Source organism: Mustela nivalis (assembly GCF_964662115.1).
Source record: "Mustela nivalis genome assembly, chromosome: 14".
Classification (NCBI taxonomy): Eukaryota; Metazoa; Chordata; class Mammalia; order Carnivora; family Mustelidae; genus Mustela; species Mustela nivalis.
In genome coordinates this window covers 62,963,796-62,982,957 of record NC_139033.1, presented here as the reverse complement: position 1 = coordinate 62,982,957, position 19,162 = coordinate 62,963,796, and the positions used below count along the sequence as shown (strand labels likewise).

Genomic DNA, 19,162 nt, shown 5'->3' with positions numbered 1-19,162 from the left:
TTTATATTTAGACATAACTGTTATTGACCAATTTTTGCTGTTCTGTATAAAACGGAGTATCGACATTTAATATTATTTGTTTCAAACAGCAAAATCTCTTCCTTTTCTTCTTCTTTTTTTTTTTTTTTCAAACACCAACATTTTTTTCCCCATTGCTTGTTCCCACACCCTGTGCTCAGTTGTACTAGGGAGTTTTAACTCCCATTGATTTATAAAAGCTCTTTATGTTAAGATTATTAACTTTCTTTCTGTCCAATATACTGTAAATCCTCTTTTTCCTAGTTCTTATTTTGCCTTTTTATGGGACTAAAGCATTATATGATTTACAGATGATTCTAATGTTTAGAGAGCCAAGTCAAAAAAAATTGTGTATGTGTGTGTATTATATGTGGGTGTGTGTTTATCTCCTAGATGAATTCATAAGAACAGTAATATGGATTGAAGAAATGATCCAAGAAAAGAATGGCTGGCTTTTCCGAGAATCCATGCATCTTCTTCGAAGGGGAAAGTAAATAGCCTGGCTGATACCATGACTGGACATTAATTTCAGTCGATGAAGAGGAGGAAGTGGCAGAACTCCCTCCCCTTGGGAAAGAGACCCCATCCTCAGTGCTCTCACTTCATACCCCAGGAGCAGAATGCTGAGATGTTGCAAATCCAAGAATATTATTTGACTAGAGTGCATTAGCAGGAGAGGTGTCAGGAAGCTTGTTTTGTGAACAATTTTTCTTGCTTTCTTCTGAGTGCTTGGACCTTCAGAATGTTAAGATGAGATGAGATTTGGATATGGACCTAATTGGGAGGGGAAAGAGGGTTCCATGGCTTGACTGGGTTGGAGGCCCATTGGTCTCTCTCTAACTTTAGACTGCAGAGACTTCATAGGGTTGGCATAAAGCATTATTATTTAAAAAAAAAAAAAAAAGGTCATGCCTTTGCCTGAACATGCACTGTGAAAGGGTGGTGGTAGTGGCAGTTTGACAGGACAGAACTGGATTCTTCAGGATCCCATTTCAGCAAGAACTACTTAATGATGGAACTTTATACTGGCTAAACCATCAACACAATGTGGGGAGTGGCATTCTCCACCAAGGGTGGGGGATGGCATGGAATCAAGAAATCCTAATTCAATGAACAGGTCATCCTCATAGTATTCTGAAAGACAACAAAACATCTGCCGGGCAGACAAAAGGGAAAGGTCATTCGAAGCAGAAGAAAGAGTGGGAGCAGAGGCGTGGAATCATGAGATAGCAAACTGATCTCGCTGGCCAGACATACACAGAGCCTTTGTGCTAATTACAAAACGTTGCTCCCGTGGAAAGACACAGTTTTAAAAAGGTTCCCCCTGGGGCTGACAAAATAAAGACAAGGCACGTGTTCTGGATGGAAGGATTAGAGAAAGGTGCCCCTTCCTTCGAGCTAATTAAGCTCTGGGCTGGGGTCCACAGCTTGGAGACATTGTCCTTGGGCGTTCAATCCTCATTCCTTCTGCAGTTCACAAGCTGCAAAACTCCATCTGGAGGCCAGCATCGTTCATTTTTTTTCAATCCAACCCTCACTTGGGAGCCTGCAATTGCCTTGTTAATTCCTTTATTCCACCCATATGTCCCAGCAATGCACCTGCTGCAGACTACAGGATGGCCTTCTAAGTGCAAATTTGATCATACTGGTTCCCTGCCACTTCTTTGACTATCCTAGTGGTTCTTAGACCTCTCACTTAGACCCAGCACTACCTTTTATAACAAATGTTTGTGGCCAGCTGCTTGCACACAATGCAGCCATTGTGTTCCTTCCCTTCCTGTACCCACATATGCTGGTAATGTGGCTTTGCAGCCTCTCCCAAAAGATGGAGTTTGTTCTCCCATCCTTTGCCTCTGGGAATCTCTATGACTTCTTTTGGTCAATGACATACTGAAGGGGTGACAGTGTGACAATTTTGAATCTAGACTAGCACAATTGAGAGCCCTGCTTCTGCCATGTGACCAAGTCTAGACTGGCCTACTGGAGGAGGTAAGACACATGGACCAGACCGAGGTAACCCAGTTGTCCCAACTTAGGCTCTAGAGATGAGAGGAAGTCCAGACAGTATTGGCAAAGCCTACTACCAGACCTCTCCCCGTGTCTGCATTCTCATGAGGAAGTCCAGCCTAAACTACCAACCCACAGGACTGTGAGCTGAGTAAGTGGTGGTTGTTTGAAACTACAAAGTTTTGGGGTGGTTTATTATGTGGCAACAGCCAACTGACAGTTATCTTGAAATGCACAGATGGTAAAACTTATATGCACATGCACACATAATTTCAGATAGTTAATGTAATGTCCTAATTATAATAAAAAAGAACCAAAGGGCAGTCCTTTATAACAACATCATACAAACTTCAGTATATAAGTCTTCCTAGGTAAGACTACCAAAAGGGCATAATAGAGAGTAGCAAGATAAGTGAACCTACGACTAGAACACTGACTGTATTACCAATAATCCCAGACTGACACACACTATGTATTAGTGTTCCAGATGCTCAGAGCAACAGTTGGTAACATAATTACTCAAAGATATGACTCTTGGTCAAGTTCTGAACAAAATTTTAAGAGTCTCCCCAGGTTTACATGGTAATTATTTTCTGGAAAATTTAGTGTTTCTTAAAATAGCAATAATTTCTTTTTAAATTTATCTCAAATACAGTAACGGTCTAGGATCACCTAATTCTAAAAATGATTTCAAGAACATCCTTTAGGTTTTAAGGAAGCCATGTGCAACTGGGGTCAGTTCTTTGTTGGGCAGAACTGACCCGCAGCATTGGCTGCCATGCACTAAATGTCAGCAACCTCCAATTTCTGTGACAACAGGAAGCTGTTCTCAGAAACTTCCAGAAATTCTTCCTAGGAGGGCCTGTATCCCCTGGTGAAATCTGTTGAATAAAGTATCATCTCTTGTTGTTATTACACATACTATATAGTACATTACATTGTCCTGCATTAAGATAGTCTGTTTACAGGCCATGAAAACGAAGTTCTTTGTATTCATTGGCCACCTGGGTACTCCTAGAAGCCAAGAAGTAGATGTGATATAGAAATGCAACATATCACAGTGCACAAAAAATGTAACCGTTCTATCTTCCTAAGAGAAGTGTTAAGGAATTATACAATATTAATGACTGCGTCAATATATGAAGTCAGGTCAGTGGAGTAGGGCCCGATGGGAGAAGTCAAATGACAAAAATGAAAAAAAAAATTTCTCTTTAAAATTTAATTGAAATTTAACTTATTTTAAATAAGTTGATTAAAATAAGTTAAATTGAAATTAAAATTAACTTCTTATCACTCAACCATGTGGATTGACTAATGGGATAGATGTCTTATGATTGGATTTCACTTTAAATAAGTAGAAAAATTAACATAATTCATCCTAAAAATAATTTTGAAATAATGATACTGTGAAAACTGACACCTGAAGTTTCATTTGTTGTTTGTGAGAATAAAAAGTTGACTTAAAGGTTGAGGGCAGAGTTGGGTGCTAAGGATGGCTTATTGAAATCAAAGCTCTAGAGTAATCTGCATAACAATTACACTAATCATTTTCCTACTGGAAAAACTGACCACATGGTGAGTCTGGGGAACATGGAACCAAACTCATGATTCCCTGTCCCAGGCTACCAAGTCATTCTTCACAAAGACCCACATCTACCGCTCGTGGGAGGTTAGCCCAAAGCTCACAAACTAGGTCGGTGGGTGAAGTGTTTCAATTTATAGGATGAAATGATGGGCACGGACCTGGTAAATTGTACTTGCAATTATTTTCTTAATTATAACTGCAGGGCAATTTCCGCAGATAGGGTGCATAATATAGGAAGATTTTTTTTCTCTTCGCATTAAGGAGTAGGGCGATTGAAGGTCTCCCATGTTTGCTGTAGGATGTTGCTAAGATATCTAACATCCCTTAAATATAGAACTTCAAAATTTTAAATAGTTTATAATTTTGTCCCATGACAACCAAAGGAAATGATGAATTAGGAAAAGATAATCAATTAGACTGGTTGTGTGGTGTCATGTGAACAAAAGCAAGCTTTTTTTTTGGCCACACCTTTCTCTTTTCAATCTGTGGTTTTGGTCTTGTATATAACACCATGAAATAGGTTTGTCTGCTTGTTGGTCTCCTGTAAGAGACTATAATGTAAGAGTGTGTTTTTGGCTCCCCTTTTCTCCCCTCCCTATTCACTTGACCAGTGTGAGAAACTATTTTCCTCTGGCTTCAGGTAACACGCTATTACCAGTTTAGGTAGAACAGATCCCAGAAACACATTTTATTGATCTCTTAAGGATATAGGGATGTGAGTGTCTGAAAAAGGGGGAAAAAAGCCCAAACAAACCCCAAACCAAAAACCCCACAAAATAGGAATAAAAACCCAAACTGGAAGTCAATGTCACAGCTAATGACCATAAAGTAGAAGAACAGAGCTAGAACAGAAAGAAAGACCAGTGAAAATGGAGACCAAATAACCAAGGGTCAGAAGGGCCAGGACAGATATTCTCAGGGATGAGGATAGCAAGAAACCAGTTCAGAGGAAGCAAAGAAAGGGATGGGCAGGATGCAAGATTTTTTCCCAACTCTTCTCTTCTCCCTTTATTTGTTATTAGTTTCCTCTTAGCATCACCTTTGTGCTTCCAGTGGTGAGATGAACGAGAGAAAACAGGACTTCTGACTTCAGTACTCTGACCACTTAGAGACTCCTTCTCTAATCAACATGGCAACTAAAAACAGTCCATCAGAAGATGTCCTGATTTTTTATGTCTGTACACAGGTATTATTTTTCTCCCTTGAAACAACACACATCAGCAATTGCTTTATTTCAGAAAATATTTTGGCAATGCTGATTTTATATCCCTAAGTGCCCCCTAGTGACAAGGTCCAACTTCAAAATCTCACGGTAATTTTGCTCTAAATGTTTCCTTTTCCCAGTTCAAATGTGGCCATTTCAGGGACAAAGCATCCAACTTATGATGAATTTATTTTAATTAGGAGAGAGGAAAGTTGCTTGGGTAGGTATAGTATACCATCATAGTGAGTTACTTATTTACTCTATAAATTCATTTGTAATTGAAGAACTTAATAGTTTACTATTGTAAGAGCAAGTTTCCTTGAGTTGTATATTACAAAATAAGCTATTAGGGAATGTGATCAGTCACATCCCCCTCTTCCTCTGTTAAGACTCACATCCTGACATGGTTTCTCTCCGTTCATCTTGTGAAACAATAAAATAGTAGTACAGACATGTAGAATGACATGACAGACACGCTGCAACTCTTTTCGAGTTCTGATTTCTCTTGATCATTTCTGGTATTCCTAGAAACTTAGTATGGGAGCTAAGAGGCAAAATGTCGTAATCATAAAATTTAGGCTTTAATACTGAGTTAGCAACATTTTGTGGGATACGAGGTACGTTATGTAATTTCTTTAAGTGTCAGTTTTGGGGCCCCTGGCTCAGTTGGCCAAGCATCTGACTCTTAGTTTCGGCTCAGGCTATGATCTTAGGGTTGTGAGATGGAGCCCCAAGTTGGGCTCCACACTCAGCATGGGGTCTGCTTGAGATTCTGTCTCTTCCTCTGCCTCTCCCCAACTCACGAATATTCTTTCTCTCTCTTTAAATAAAAAAAAAAAAATTAAAGGAAGTGCCAGTTTTATAGCTGTGAATTGGGAATGATGATAAAAGAGTGTTTTAGGGGATTATATAAGATATTATATGCTAAGCCCTTAGCAGTCTATCTGCATATATTTAGGGCTTAATAAATGAGAGTTATTATTATGATGTGCAGCTCAATAATTGATGCAAGCCAAACACGTGTCTTTTCTTCTGTCTTTAAAAATATTTGGTAGAGGGTTGTCTGGGTGGTTCAGTCGTTAAGCATCTGCCTTCGGCTCAGGTCATGATCCCATCGTCCAGGGATTGAATGACACCTTGGGCTCCCTGCTCAGTGGGAAGCCTGCTTCTCCCTCTCCCACTCCCCCTGCTTGTGCTGTCTCTCTCTGTCAAATAAATAAAATCTTTAAAAAACACATTTGGTAGAAACAATCTCAATACTCTGAAGCAGTCATAAAGACCTTTAAATAGACTGAGGACCGTATTTACTTCCAATCTATGCTATTTTTAGACTCTCTTTAGAACCTAAGTGTTCAGGACCTTAACTAAAACATCCAACAGATCCAGTTCCGTTGTACCATATTTAACAAATTGTCTCCATAAAAAAATGCAAATGGGAGATATTAAAATTTTTCTTATTTCATTTATAATTTACAGATTCTTGATTATAACACTTTCAGTTTATTGGGGAAACTAAGGCACAAAAGAGGTACATCAGTTGGAGAAAAATAGACCAGGAGACAGCTCTGGAGGGGAGGTATCAGAAGCTTCTGTAGGAGAGTGATTTTCCCAGATACACACTTCCAAGCTCCTTTAGGGGCATAAGATGCTTAAGAATATAACGGCTCAGGGGCACCTGGGTGGCTCAGTCAGTTAAGTGGCTGCCTTCGGCTCAGGTCATCATCCCAGAGTCCTGGGATCGAACCCCGCATCAGGCTTCCTGCTGAGCAGGGAGCCTGCTTCTCTGCCTCCCTCTGCCTGCTGCTCTGCCTACTTTTGCTCTCTTTCTCTCTATCAAATAAATAAAATCTTTAAAAAAAAAAAAAGGGAATATAACAGCTCAGCCCTTGCAGCCTCAGACCCACTATAATTGATGGACATGTGTTGGGCTCTTTAGCCACTTCTGGGATGGAAATAAGGTTAAGGACCACTGGATTGGTAACTGATCATGACTTAGAACTCCAGTCAATTATGCTTATATTTACTTATATTTCCATAGCCGCAAAAGAGGACTTGCTTCTAATCCTTGTATTTAGAATTCTTAGCCTCAAATCCTTCTGGTTTTCTCACTTCTACTTTCTACCCTGCCCTAGTCCTATTTCTGTCACCTATTTACAGACTAGTTAAAAGGAAAACTGATTAGCATGAAGTTAAAAGGATCAGTATGCAATTGGAATTTTCTCTCTTGATGTAATCAGAAAAATGGAAAGACTTTAGCCAGTGCCCCGAAGAGAAGGAGGTTAGCTGCTCTAGGCTTTATTAATTTTTCTTTCTTTTTTATTTAGCCAGGATCAAGTATTCATTGATGAATCTATTTTCAGAGATCTCTAAACCCTACACCCCAGGCATGGGGAGGGTATGTTATACTCACAGAAGCCAATTTCAGTGAATTTGGGACAAGTAAGTCCCAAACCTCTAGCAATACATGGATCATGAACTGGGTTTAAAGTAATATTCTCTGCCATACACATTTTTATTGTCGTTCTCTTTGGCCTGTTTTATCATTTAATTTTCATTCACTTGGTTTCAGGTACAGTTGAAATCCAGAGATCTGTAGTTCTTTGTCCTCATAGTGTCCCACAGTGTCACATAAACAGTAGTAACAATTGTTTCTAAGAACTATTTCCCATCTCCAGTGGCAGATCTGTTCTTTTGTACTAAAATTTATTACTCCCACTCCCCCTTTCCCGATTCAAACAATGGATACGATTACTTCTCAGTCTTCCTGGGATTGTTACAATTTTAGAAGTTTGTTCTGTTCAACATAAAAATGTTCATGGAATTGCTTAATCTCACTGATCTGGACCAGGTCAGACCTACAAAGCCAAGCTGTCTGAACAGCTTCAGGGCTGGTCCATCAGGACACTCTGATGGGTGATCAGGACTCCCGAGTCTCTGGTCTTGTCAGGACAATATCAAGCACAGCTTGAAAGTAGGTGAGAGGGCACAGTATGTTCTCAAGCCTCTAGTCCACACTGGTGTGAGAGTATGTATGTGTATCTTGTGTGTGTGTGTGTTTTCATTTATTCCCTGGAGCTCACTTTGACCTCTCAAAATCCCAAATTCAACATCCACATTCCACATCTTGGTATAAAAGTCTCAGTGAGAAACTGATTTTAGTCTCTTGCTCCTCCAATGTGAGTCGTTGATGATACGTTACCTCTGGACTTAGTATTTCCTTTAATTATGTCATGAAATGGATGTCTCTTGCTAAAGAGTACTTTGGGCATCCGAGGAGAGGTGGGGAAATGCATTTGTGGATGGGGGTGCCCTGCCACAAAGAAGACATGGGCCTCCTGCCTCGAAGTATGGCCTTGCCTTGGAGAGATGATAGAACCTTGGCAGATCCACATTACTTTTTTGCAACACCACTGCTTGGTAGCTGGCTATACATTTGGTCTAATCATGCATTGATACTGTACTTGATTTGCCCCAAGGGACGGTGCTAGTTTAAAAAAATATAATTTTTTATTTAGTAAATACACAATACTTGCCATATAATTGACATTCCATAACTTAGAGTTAGATGAACAAATGGATGAATTAATGATTCTCTGGATCTGTGTCACCAATTGTGTGTATATTTTTTTGTGTTCAGTCCATTTGCTCAAAGCACAGTATCACGGAGGCCACACTTAGGTTCTATTTCCATGTAGGCCTGTTTGTTTTCCTTCGTTCTACGGTGATCAGCTGTATTTTTGATCAGGCTATCTTATCCATATATCTTCTTCAATGTAAAAGCAGTAACACAAAAGTGTGTGGACTTCTGGAAAAAAAACCTATCATTATTGCAAAATCTGAATCAGAATGACACATCTATACATCTATTTATTTTGGGAGTTACTAATCGCATAAACCCAGGAGAATGAGAAGCAGAAATACCAAAATTCAACGGTGGGTGGAGGTGTCTAGGTTTTTGAGATGTACTTTTGGCTACTGACAACTAAAAGCATGCTTAAAATAGAACCTAAAGAAGTGGAAGATGAAGAAGATGAATATTTATTGTATTGAATATGAACTTCTCAATCTGTACCCGAACTGTGAAAAGGAAGAGAGACCCACTGAACTCATGAGGGGCACCCGCTGTAGAGGGGCAGCTTGATGAACAATGGCTTATGAGATACTAAGTCATATACTCCACTGAGTATCTAAACAAATGGAAGTAAAATCCTTTGATACTTCCTGTGAGGATAATGTAAATGTATTATTGGTTTTGAATTCCACTTGTATTAGTTATTACTCTTTTAGTCCCCCTTTGTAGTTTAGAAAAAAGCAGAGGACAAACAGTCTCAAAGAGAATTAGGTTATGACTAGGACCAAAATAGAACCAAAGCTCTTTCTACTTTTCATTCACATTTTTCCTCACAAGATGGAAAACCTGTATAAGATAAACATGGAATGATTGGAAAGGAGGTTTTAGAAAAGAAAGAAAAAATGAAGCTGCACATTCATTCATTCAACAAAAATTTTGAGACCTACTATTCTAGAAATATACTAGCTGAAGGAGGTTCAGGAATGACAATAGTCTGATTGGGAAGAGATGTCAAACAAAATGACAAAGTAAGTATATAATTACAGTTGTGGTGGGGCGCCTGGGTGACTCAGTTGGTTAAGCGTCAGTTTTCAGCTCAGGTCAGGATCCCAGGGTCCTGGAATCGAATCCCACATCAGGGTCTCTGTTCAAGGGGAGCCTGCTTCTCCCTCTCCCTCTGCCTGCTGCTCCTCCTGCTTATGCTCCCTCTGCGTCAAATAAATAAATAAAACCTTTAAAAAATTATAGTTGTGGTAACGGATATCACGGATTAAGGGTGTTAAGTTAGCAAAGAGCAAGGAGAGCAAGTCTAGTCAAGAGGAGCTGGGAAGATTAGAGAGTTTCTCTGAGGAAGTGATATTTAATCTGAAGCCCAAGACAAAGCCTGGAGGTGGGAGGGGTCGGTGGAATGAGGTGGGGAGAACATCTCAGGGCTTCTGCAGGAGCCTCTGTGATCAAGCTGCTGAGGGAAGTCAGTGCAACAGAAGGGTGAATGGGTCAGGTGATGGCAACAGGAGTAGGGAGATGGAGGTTGGTGGGGTAAAGGCAGATCACATACCATTGGGGAAAGAAATCCGCATTTTCTTCTAAGGATAGAGGGAAGCCTCTGAAAGCTTTCAGCTCTGGAGTGACACGTTCGGGTCTGCATCTGGTAAAACTCATTCTGGCTAAGACAAGGGCAATGAACAGCAAGAAGCAGAGTGGATGCAGGGAGAGCAGTTAGGGGGCCGTTCCCATAGCCAGTGAGAGATGGTGGTAGATGGACAAGCACAGAAAGGGAAAACATGATCGACATTTCGGAAGTAAAATGGCTGGGACTTAATAACTGAACATGTGAGCTAAAGAAGGGAGGAAGTGTAAGTCCCATGTTTCCAACAGGAGCAATTAGGTGACATTAGCTGAGGTGGGGAATGTTGGAGGAGGGACAGGCTTAAGGGACACATGATAATGGCACATGATAACAGCCGGTTACATGGCTCCGAAGTTCTGAAGATAACATGCAGAGCAGAGAGGCTGGTCTAGAGGAGTGGATGAAATCACTGGGGAAAGCGTGTAGACTCCAAAGCAGAGTGGAGCTGGGCCAAGCCAGGAATCTAATATGTACAATTCAGATGGGAGATGACTGCTCCGTAAAGGAACAGTCAGAAAGGGAGGAGGAAAACCCATTTTTCAAGAAGGAAAGAGGAGTAAGATGAAGACAGATCAAGTCAGATGGACTGTGAAGAGTCCTTTGAATTTAACAACACAGGGGTCATTAGTGAGAGCAAGCCCGTGGAGTGGCTGGGACCGAAGTCAGATTGGTGTGAACAGGGAGGGAGTGGGTGGGGTGTGTGGAAAGATGTAGATGACTTTTGAGATGCTTGGCTCAGGAAAGAGTTTTTCTTAAAGCATTGTATATACTGATAGAAAGCAGCTTTAGGGAAGAAGAGGTTGAAGATCTAAGAAAAGATGTGAGTACCCCATTCAGGGAGGTCCCCGGGAGGATGGAATAAATGGGACCCAGGGCACAGGTGCAACAACTCATTACTGAGAGCCGGGGGGGTCCATGACCTCCACTGGAACAGAAGGGCAGGAGCGGAGGATGGGAGCAGAAGCAAATTGTTTTATAGGTTTGGTGTAGGTATCTGAAATGGTTCTGTTAACTTCTCTGGAGCATGCAGCAAGGTCTTCCACTGAGGAGGGGAGGGGTGGGAGATGGAGTTTGGGGAATGGAATTTCAAACTAGAGGAAGTGTGAAATGACTATTTCAGAGAATGACCTAGCTAGAGAAATAATTTTGGAATGACCAAGGGGTCCTTGAAAGTATTTACAACAGTCAATTCATTGGAATTTCCTGTATATCAGATATGAAATCTAAAAGCATTTGCCCCCACTAATATGTCTCTCTTAAACATGTCTTAAAACCAATCACTTTAAATGTATTCTTTGCATCATTTGTGATTCACCGCAACTTAAGAAATCTTTCATCTTTGAAGCAGTATGTTTAGAGCAGAAATTTCTTTAAATGGAAAATGCTTAATTGCAGAAAGTGAAAATTAATTGCGGAAAAGGTGTTGAATAAATTCCTTGCCAGGCCAGGAGGCTCACCTTCATTCAAGCTCTCCCCAGCCTGGGCTCCTGGACCTGTGTGTCCTTCTACATCCTTTCCTCTCTCTCTTATTCCTCAACAGCCAGCATGGTGCTGGGCTCACAGGAAGGATCCCGTAATGCCACTCTTTCTAATTGTAACTTTTATGCTACCGTGAAAAGAGTGGATTTTTAATGGTCCTCCGATTTTGAGACAGGATTGTGACAGGATTTTTGTCTGTTTTTTCCTCTGCCAAAAATACTGAAACACCAAATTGCAAGCGAGGGGAATCACTTGGGAGCACTGTCTCCCTCTGTTCCTGTGGTTCTCTCTCTCGCCCACAGAAACATACCTCTGTTGTTTAGATCTGTTTTTGCTCTAAACATCAAGAAAGGATAGGAGAACTTATTTGGTTCTACTTAATATTTTGTCACAATTTATGTGTATGTGCAACTCTGATTCAGTTGTGGACTCTCAAGACTTTAATGTTATAAAGGATCTGAGAGACAATTTAATCTCCCCTCCAGCCGGGACCACACTCCATTTTATGGACGAGAAAACTCACAGTGGTTAAACATTTGGCTTGAGGATCCAATTCTATGAATTGGTGGCTGTGGTGGTCTGTGACTAAGGCACAGAACTGCCTCCTAGGAGTCGCAAGAGAGGTTTGCAAGTTCACCTTTTTTCTCTGCCCACAGACTCGAGCAGGCTGTTCTGCACACATTATTGCTTAATGTACGGTGGGTTATTTGAATTTGTTGTTCAGGATCCCTTAGTAACCAAATGACAACAGATTTTTAGATTTAATGGAGGTTGACAGAGCATTCTCAGACTAAGATCTAAGTTTTAATGTAATTTCCTCTCCTTCAGTTAGGAATTAAAATATTACAGAGAAATGGGTGAAATACTCCCAGTGAGTACGATATTAAATTTCTGACATGTGGTAAGCAATCTGTGAGGACATTCCTTCACTTGGTCTTACACTTTGGGGAGTAATGGAGTGGAAAATTAAGTTAAATAAGCTTTTATTATTCTGCGGCTCTGCTGAAAAGGCTACCATAAAATACTTTTAAAAACATATCTTCTGAAATACAACTTCTGAAGCTCTTTCACAATCAAATTGTGAAAATGCATTCCCTCATCTCCTTTCTGTTTTCTTTTTCCTTTCTTTTTGCCGTTGGTAGAATCAAATCCATGGTAACTCACTTTGGGTTGCATCAGAAATACACACTTAGTACCATAAGCCTCAGAGGTGAAACCTGAAAGCACGAGTTTAAATTAAACCAGCGAAAGTAACAAGGTAATACTTTTATTGTTTTCATTTATATCACCCTTTAACCTTAGATTTCTGTGCAGGCTTATCTGTCTTAGGTGTTGGGCTGCTAGGTTTTTTTTTTTTTTTTTTTTTTTTTAACTTAAATACAATTGTATCATATTCAGTAATCAATTTCACTTATAACATGTCTGGAGATACATAATTTTCTTCTCTTCAGATGAAGTAATTCATCTATGATCACAAAATGATAGTTGACAGCTGGAAGCAGGACCTAGTAGCTTTGGCTTTAGCCCAAGGATTTAAGGGATGTTACCTTTCACGGTCTATGATGTTTCTTCTCACTTCAACTGTCCTCTTTCAGAGGATTACAATTTTAGCAACATATGCAAAAAGAAGTCCCTCTCTCCTGGTGCACTTGACAATGTAAATTACTGGCTGTGTATGAATTTTATATTAACTTTAAGTAATTGTAAAGGTCATTCAAGACAGATGTTCTCTTATGATCACCTGGAGTAATCCTGTGTTCCACAGACACACACAGGGCATGTGGAAAAGAGGAGTGTGAGGTTTGGGGTCCCACAGCCTCAAGTTTGTACGCCAACTCCACACCTCCTACCTCGGGGGCGGTGGACAAAAAAAGTAATTCCTCTGAACCTCAGGTTTCACATCTACAATATACTCAGGAACCTGAATAGCACAGTTCTCAAAATAGTATGCAAGGAGCGCTCTTAGACTGGCATATCTTTAATCTGTGTATCTTTGAACACTTTTCTCCATGCATTAGAGAAAGGTTAACACATCCATTTACACAAATAAACAGATAGACAGACAAGTCCCCTCTCCCCCCAAAAGCCCCAACTCTTATTATATCATCATTTTATAGAGGTACGGAAGCTTGGGGTGGTTAAAGAACATGTTCCAGGACCTACAACAGGTCAAGGTTTGAGTTCCGTTGTTTCTGATCCCAGAGTCCAAAGTCTTACAATGCCCATGGGAGGGTAAGGGGCCAGAGTCAAGCATGAAGCCACAGAAGGAAGGTTGATGGTGAGAAAATATGAAATAGGCCAAAATGTTGTCCATTTCCCCCTCGTGTGTACTTATCATGATCAGACAATTAATCCAGAAGCAGATGGTAATTAAACACCTGTCGCAGGAAGGGCAGAGAATCGTGCAACTTTCATGGTATAGTCCCTTGACTCGTCCAGGAAGACAGGAGGCTGAACAACTGTGGAACAAGTACATTCCAAACTGCTCAGCATTTAGTGGCATGAGTACACATAAGTGAGGGACCAGCGTGGGCTGCAATCATCAGGAAAGCTTCATGGAAGTCCACCACCCACCTGGTAGGTTAAAATGTCAGAGAGTTGAGAACGCGGCACCATAAGAAGTCTGAGTAGAAGGGAGGGAATGGGACACAGACAGAAACTGGAAAGCCAGACACTGATCTTGAAAACCTTGAGGGCCATTCTTAGGCAGAGAAAGAACATGACAAGGGAAGTTCTGAGAGACACCCATGTCTGAGGGGCCCGCTGGGGGTTAGCAGAGTGGAGGTGGCTGGAGTTGGGAAACGCAGCTGGAAGAGGGGAACAGCCACCCAGGGGCGGAAGAGAAAGGTAAAGCACAGTGCAGGGGTGGAAATGGACAACAGAAAGACTTTATGTAGAAAGACAAAGAAGTAAACTCAGGATGCATTTTCATGGGAATGGCTGAAATCAGTATCTATTGTTTCTAATTCTCTTATTTAAATGTTTCCAGACTTTCAGTCTTGGGGAGACAAAATAAGCTTGTCTGGTGAGTGACTCAGAAGGTCTCTCTGGGTTGCCAGACAATAAGCTAGACTCGTGGCTTCTGCTGCCTACTCCTCTCATCAGGAAAGGCAGCTCATAGACCCAAATTCCCACAAGGTTGGCAGGTGTTAGCCACTGACATCTCCTGACAACCCATTGCACGTGGGTTCCTAAGTTTCAATTGCTGTACTTCTACAAGATACTCTTGCCTTTGCTCTCTTGAAGAAAAAAAGGTGTAAAAAGGGGGGTTTTCCTTCTCTCTTGGTGCACAGGTCCACCCATATCTGCCTGGGCCTTGACCTAAATTTTCTCCAGGATGCTGGTGGAACGGAGCACATCCCTGCCTCTGATGCCACTGGAGACATCCAAGCCCTCAAGCCAGCAAATATGTAAATAAATGTATATTTGTTAATTGTAATTTATATAGCTCTTTATGCTTTAGAGAGATCTTTGGCATGGAAATGGAAACAACAAACAAAATGAAAACAGAAGCCTGAAGCTCAGAGAAGTAAAGCAAGTTTCCACAAATTGCACAGTGAGGGTGTAATCGACTTAGAATTCTAGACCAGGACATATTTTCCAAGTTCAGAATCCAAAATAAACAAAAGGGTGCAATGATAAATAAAATTTACCCTCAATCATTTTGGACATGGGGCTGAAAACTGTAGCTACTGGCTATCTGTCAAAGAATTGCAGACTATGAAAATGTATATTAAATTAGATCATGTGCACATGGCACTTGCCATTGTGCGAGATGTTAGGCTCTCCCTGTAGTTAGATGTTACCTCTATAATACACTTCCAAGAAGCTGAAAATTGGAATCCTGGCTCGTAAATCCAGTTCTTCCACTTGGAGTATGAGCTTGATTCCAGCTACTTAAACTCTGTCATTTATGAGATAAAGGACTGTATGATCTGACTAGGAAGGACTTTCATGACACATTCAGTGTATCCAACAGCAACAAGTAAAGTGGTGTTCATCATTTCCCATTCCGTGATTTTGTGCCATATAGAACACTCATTAAGATGGCACAACTGCTAATTTTCAGAGCATGTGATACATGCTGAATCCACTGTTTGTTTCAAAGCTCTTAAACACACATTAGTACACTCATGAATTAACTTGTTTACCCTCCCAATATTGACAAAATAATTGTTAATTTAAGTATACCTTTATCATGTGATTGCTCCTTTGGCATAAAAAAAGTTAGCAAAATAATCGCACAGACGACTGGGGAAGACAGTTGAGTAGGAAGACCCAAAAGTCACTTTGTCCTATGGATACAACCAGAGAACACTGGCATCAGAGCAAATGACACCTTATACCTAAAACACGGTGGGGAGAGGAGTAACTTAAGCAACCATGAACTCAATACAGACTGCTCTAGGCAGAAGATGTTCTACACAAAAGTAATGGTAACCACAAGTCAAAAACTGCTAATAGGCAAAGAAGGAAAGGAACCCAAGTATATCACTAAAGAAAAGTAGTAAACCATGAAAGACAGAAAGAGAAGAAAGGATCAGAGAAAAAGTACAAATATAACCAAAAAACAAGTAATAAAATGGCAATAAATATGTATCAATAATCAATTTGAGTATAAATAGATGAAGTGCTCCTATCAAAAGACACAGGGGGACAGAGTGGATTGAAAAAGACCCATCTGTATGCTGCCTACAGGAGACTCATTTTAGGCCTCAAAACCCCTGTAGATAGAAAATGAGGGCATGGAGAAGAACTTATGTCAACAGGTGTCAAAAGAAAGCCAGAGTAGCAATATGCATATCAGACAAAACAGACACTAAAACACTGTAACAAAAGACAGAGAAGGACACTTTATAATAAAAAAAAGGGACAAGCTAACAAGAAGATATAACAATTATAAATATTTATGCACCCAGTGTGGGAGCATCCAAATGCACAAAACAGTTAATAACAAACAAAAACGAACTAATTAATAGTAGGATATCCCACTTACATCGATGAGCAGATCACCCAGTTAGAAAATCTACAAGGAAACAGTGTCTTTGAATGATACACTGGACCAGATAGATTAAGAAATATATTCAGAATATTCCATCCCAAAAGAACAGAATAACACTTTCAAATGTGCAGGGAATCATCTACAGATAGATCACATATGAAGCCACAAAACAAGTTTTGACATATTAAAAAAGATCAAAGTCATATCATGCATCTATCTCTTCTAATCACAATGCTATGAGACTAGAAATCAATTACAAGAAGAAAATCTGGAAAGACCACAAATACATGGAGGTTAAATAACATGCTACTAAATAATGAATGGGTCAACCAAGGAATCAAAGAAATCTTAACGTACATGGAAACAATATAAATGAAAACACAATGGTTCAAAACCTTTGAGATGTAGCAAAAGCTGTTCTGAAAAGTTTGTAGCAACGTAGACCTACCTCAAGAAGCAAAAAAAATCTCAAAAAAAAAAAAAACCCACAAAAAACCCTAATGTAACATCCAAGAGAGTTAGAAAAAGAACAAGTGAAACCCAATCTGTAGAATGAAAGAAATAAAGATTAGGGTAGAAATAAATAATATAGAAAATAAAAGACCAACGGAACAGCTCAGTGAAAGCAAGAGCTGGATCCTTGAAAAGATCAACAAAATTGATAAACCTCTAGACAGATTCTTTAAAAAAAAAAGAAGAAAAAGAAAAGAAAGAAAAAGAAAAAAAGAAGACTCAAATGAACAAAATCAGAAATGAAAGAGGAGAAATAACAGCACAAAAATACAAACAATTTTAAGATAATATTATGAAAAACTATATGTCAACAAATTGGACAACTTAGAAGAAATGGATAAATTCCTAGAAACATATAACCTACCAACACCAAAGCATGAAGAAAAATTTGTACAGACTGATTACTAGCAAGGAGATTGAATCACTCATCAAAAAATTCCCAACAAGCAAAAGTTCAAGACCAGACATCTTCACCAGTAAATTCTACCAAACAGTTAAAGAAAAGTTAATACCTATTCTTCTCAAACTATTCCAAACAATAGAATAAGAAGGAAAAGTTCCAAATTCTTTCGATGAAGCGAGTACTCACCCTGATATCAAAACCAGATAAAGACAGCACACTTACCAAAAGAAATACAGGCCCATATCACTAATAAATATAAATGCAAAAATCCTCAGCAAAATACTGGCAAACCGAATTGAACAATTAAAAAAAATCATTCATCATAATCAAGTGAGATTTATTCCCAGGATATAGGGTATCCTGAATATCAATTGATATTCACAAATCAATTGATGTGATACATCACATCAATAACAGAAAGGATAAAAACCATATGATCACTTCAATAGACAACACAAAAAGTATTAGACAAAGTATAATATCCATTCATGATAAAAGTCCTCAACAAAGTAGGCTGGGGGGAATCTATCTCAACATCATAAAGGCCATATAGGAAAAACCCACAGCCAACATCCTACTCAATGGGGACAAACTGAGAACTTTCTCCCTAAGGTCTAAAGCAAGACAAGGATGTCCACTCTCTGGGAGTAATGTATATGATATAATTTACAATTACATCAAGATAATAAGATACCTAGGAATAAACCTAACCAAAGGTTAAAAACCTGTACTCTGAGAAATATAAAATATGGATTAAAGCAATGGAAAATGACTCAAGGAAATGAAAGGGTGTTCTCTGCTCATGGGTTGGAAGAACAACTGTTGCTAAAATGTCTAAACTATCCAAAGTAATTCAGATTTAATGCAATCCCTTTCAAAATACCAACAGAATTTTTCACAGAATTAAAACAAACAATCCTAAAATTTATGTGGAACCACAAAAGACTCTGAATAGCCAGAGCAATTTTGAAAAAGAGAAACAAAGCTGGAGGTATCACAATTCCAGTCTTCAAGCTATATTACAAAGCTGCAGTGATCAAAACGGTATGGTACTGGCACAAAAATAAACACATAGGTCAATGGAAAAGAATAAAAAACTCAGAAATAAACCCACAACTCTATGGTCAATTAATCTTTGACAAAGCTGGAAAGAATATCCAATGGTAAAAAGACAGTCTCTCTAACAAACATGTTGGGAAAACTGGACAGCTACATGCAAAAGAATCAAACTGGATCACTTTCTTACACTAAACACAAATATAAACTCAAAATGGATTAAAGACCTAAAAGTGAGACCAGGAACCATAAAAATTCCAGAAGAGAGCACAGGCAGTTATGTCTCTGACATTGGCTTTGGCAACATTTTTCTTCTCTCTCTCTCTCTCTCTTTTTTTTTTTAAAGATTTTATTTATTTGAGACAGAGAGAGAGAGAATGAGAGCCCGTGCAAAGCATGTGTGTGTGGAGGTGGGGAGGGACAGAGAAAGAAAAGGAGAGAAGCAGACTTCCTGTTGAGCTGGAAGCCCAGTGTGGGACTCGATCCCAGTACCCTGGCATCATGATCTGAGCTGAAGGCAGATGCTTAGCCTGCAGAGCCACACAGGCACCCCAATATTTTTAGATATGTCTTCTGAGGCAAGGGAAATAAAAGCAAAAATAAACTATTAGGGCTGCATCAAAATAAAAAGTTTCTGCCCAGTGAAGGAAATTAATCAACAAAACTAAAAGACAACCTACTGCATGGTAGAAGA

The 19,162-nt window shown here is 39.6% G+C and overlaps 1 protein-coding gene and 2 long non-coding RNA genes across 3 annotated transcripts in view; 1 reads left to right on the top strand and 2 right to left on the bottom strand.

Annotated features, from left to right (window-relative positions):
- Positions 1-19,162, bottom strand: part of CHST9 (carbohydrate sulfotransferase 9) — a 228,629-nt gene that overhangs the window by 70,768 nt on the left and 138,699 nt on the right. The window lies entirely within an intron of this gene.
- LOC309847953 lies at positions 8,300-9,592 on the bottom strand. Its single transcript, XR_014302741.1, has 2 exons — positions 9,430-9,592; positions 8,300-8,619 (listed from the first exon to the last, which is right to left on the bottom strand). It is a non-coding gene; the product is annotated as an uncharacterized lncRNA (long non-coding RNA).
- LOC309847952 lies at positions 9,885-14,933 on the top strand. Its single transcript, XR_014302740.1, has 3 exons — positions 9,885-10,036; positions 12,637-12,752; positions 14,788-14,933. It is a non-coding gene; the product is annotated as an uncharacterized lncRNA (long non-coding RNA).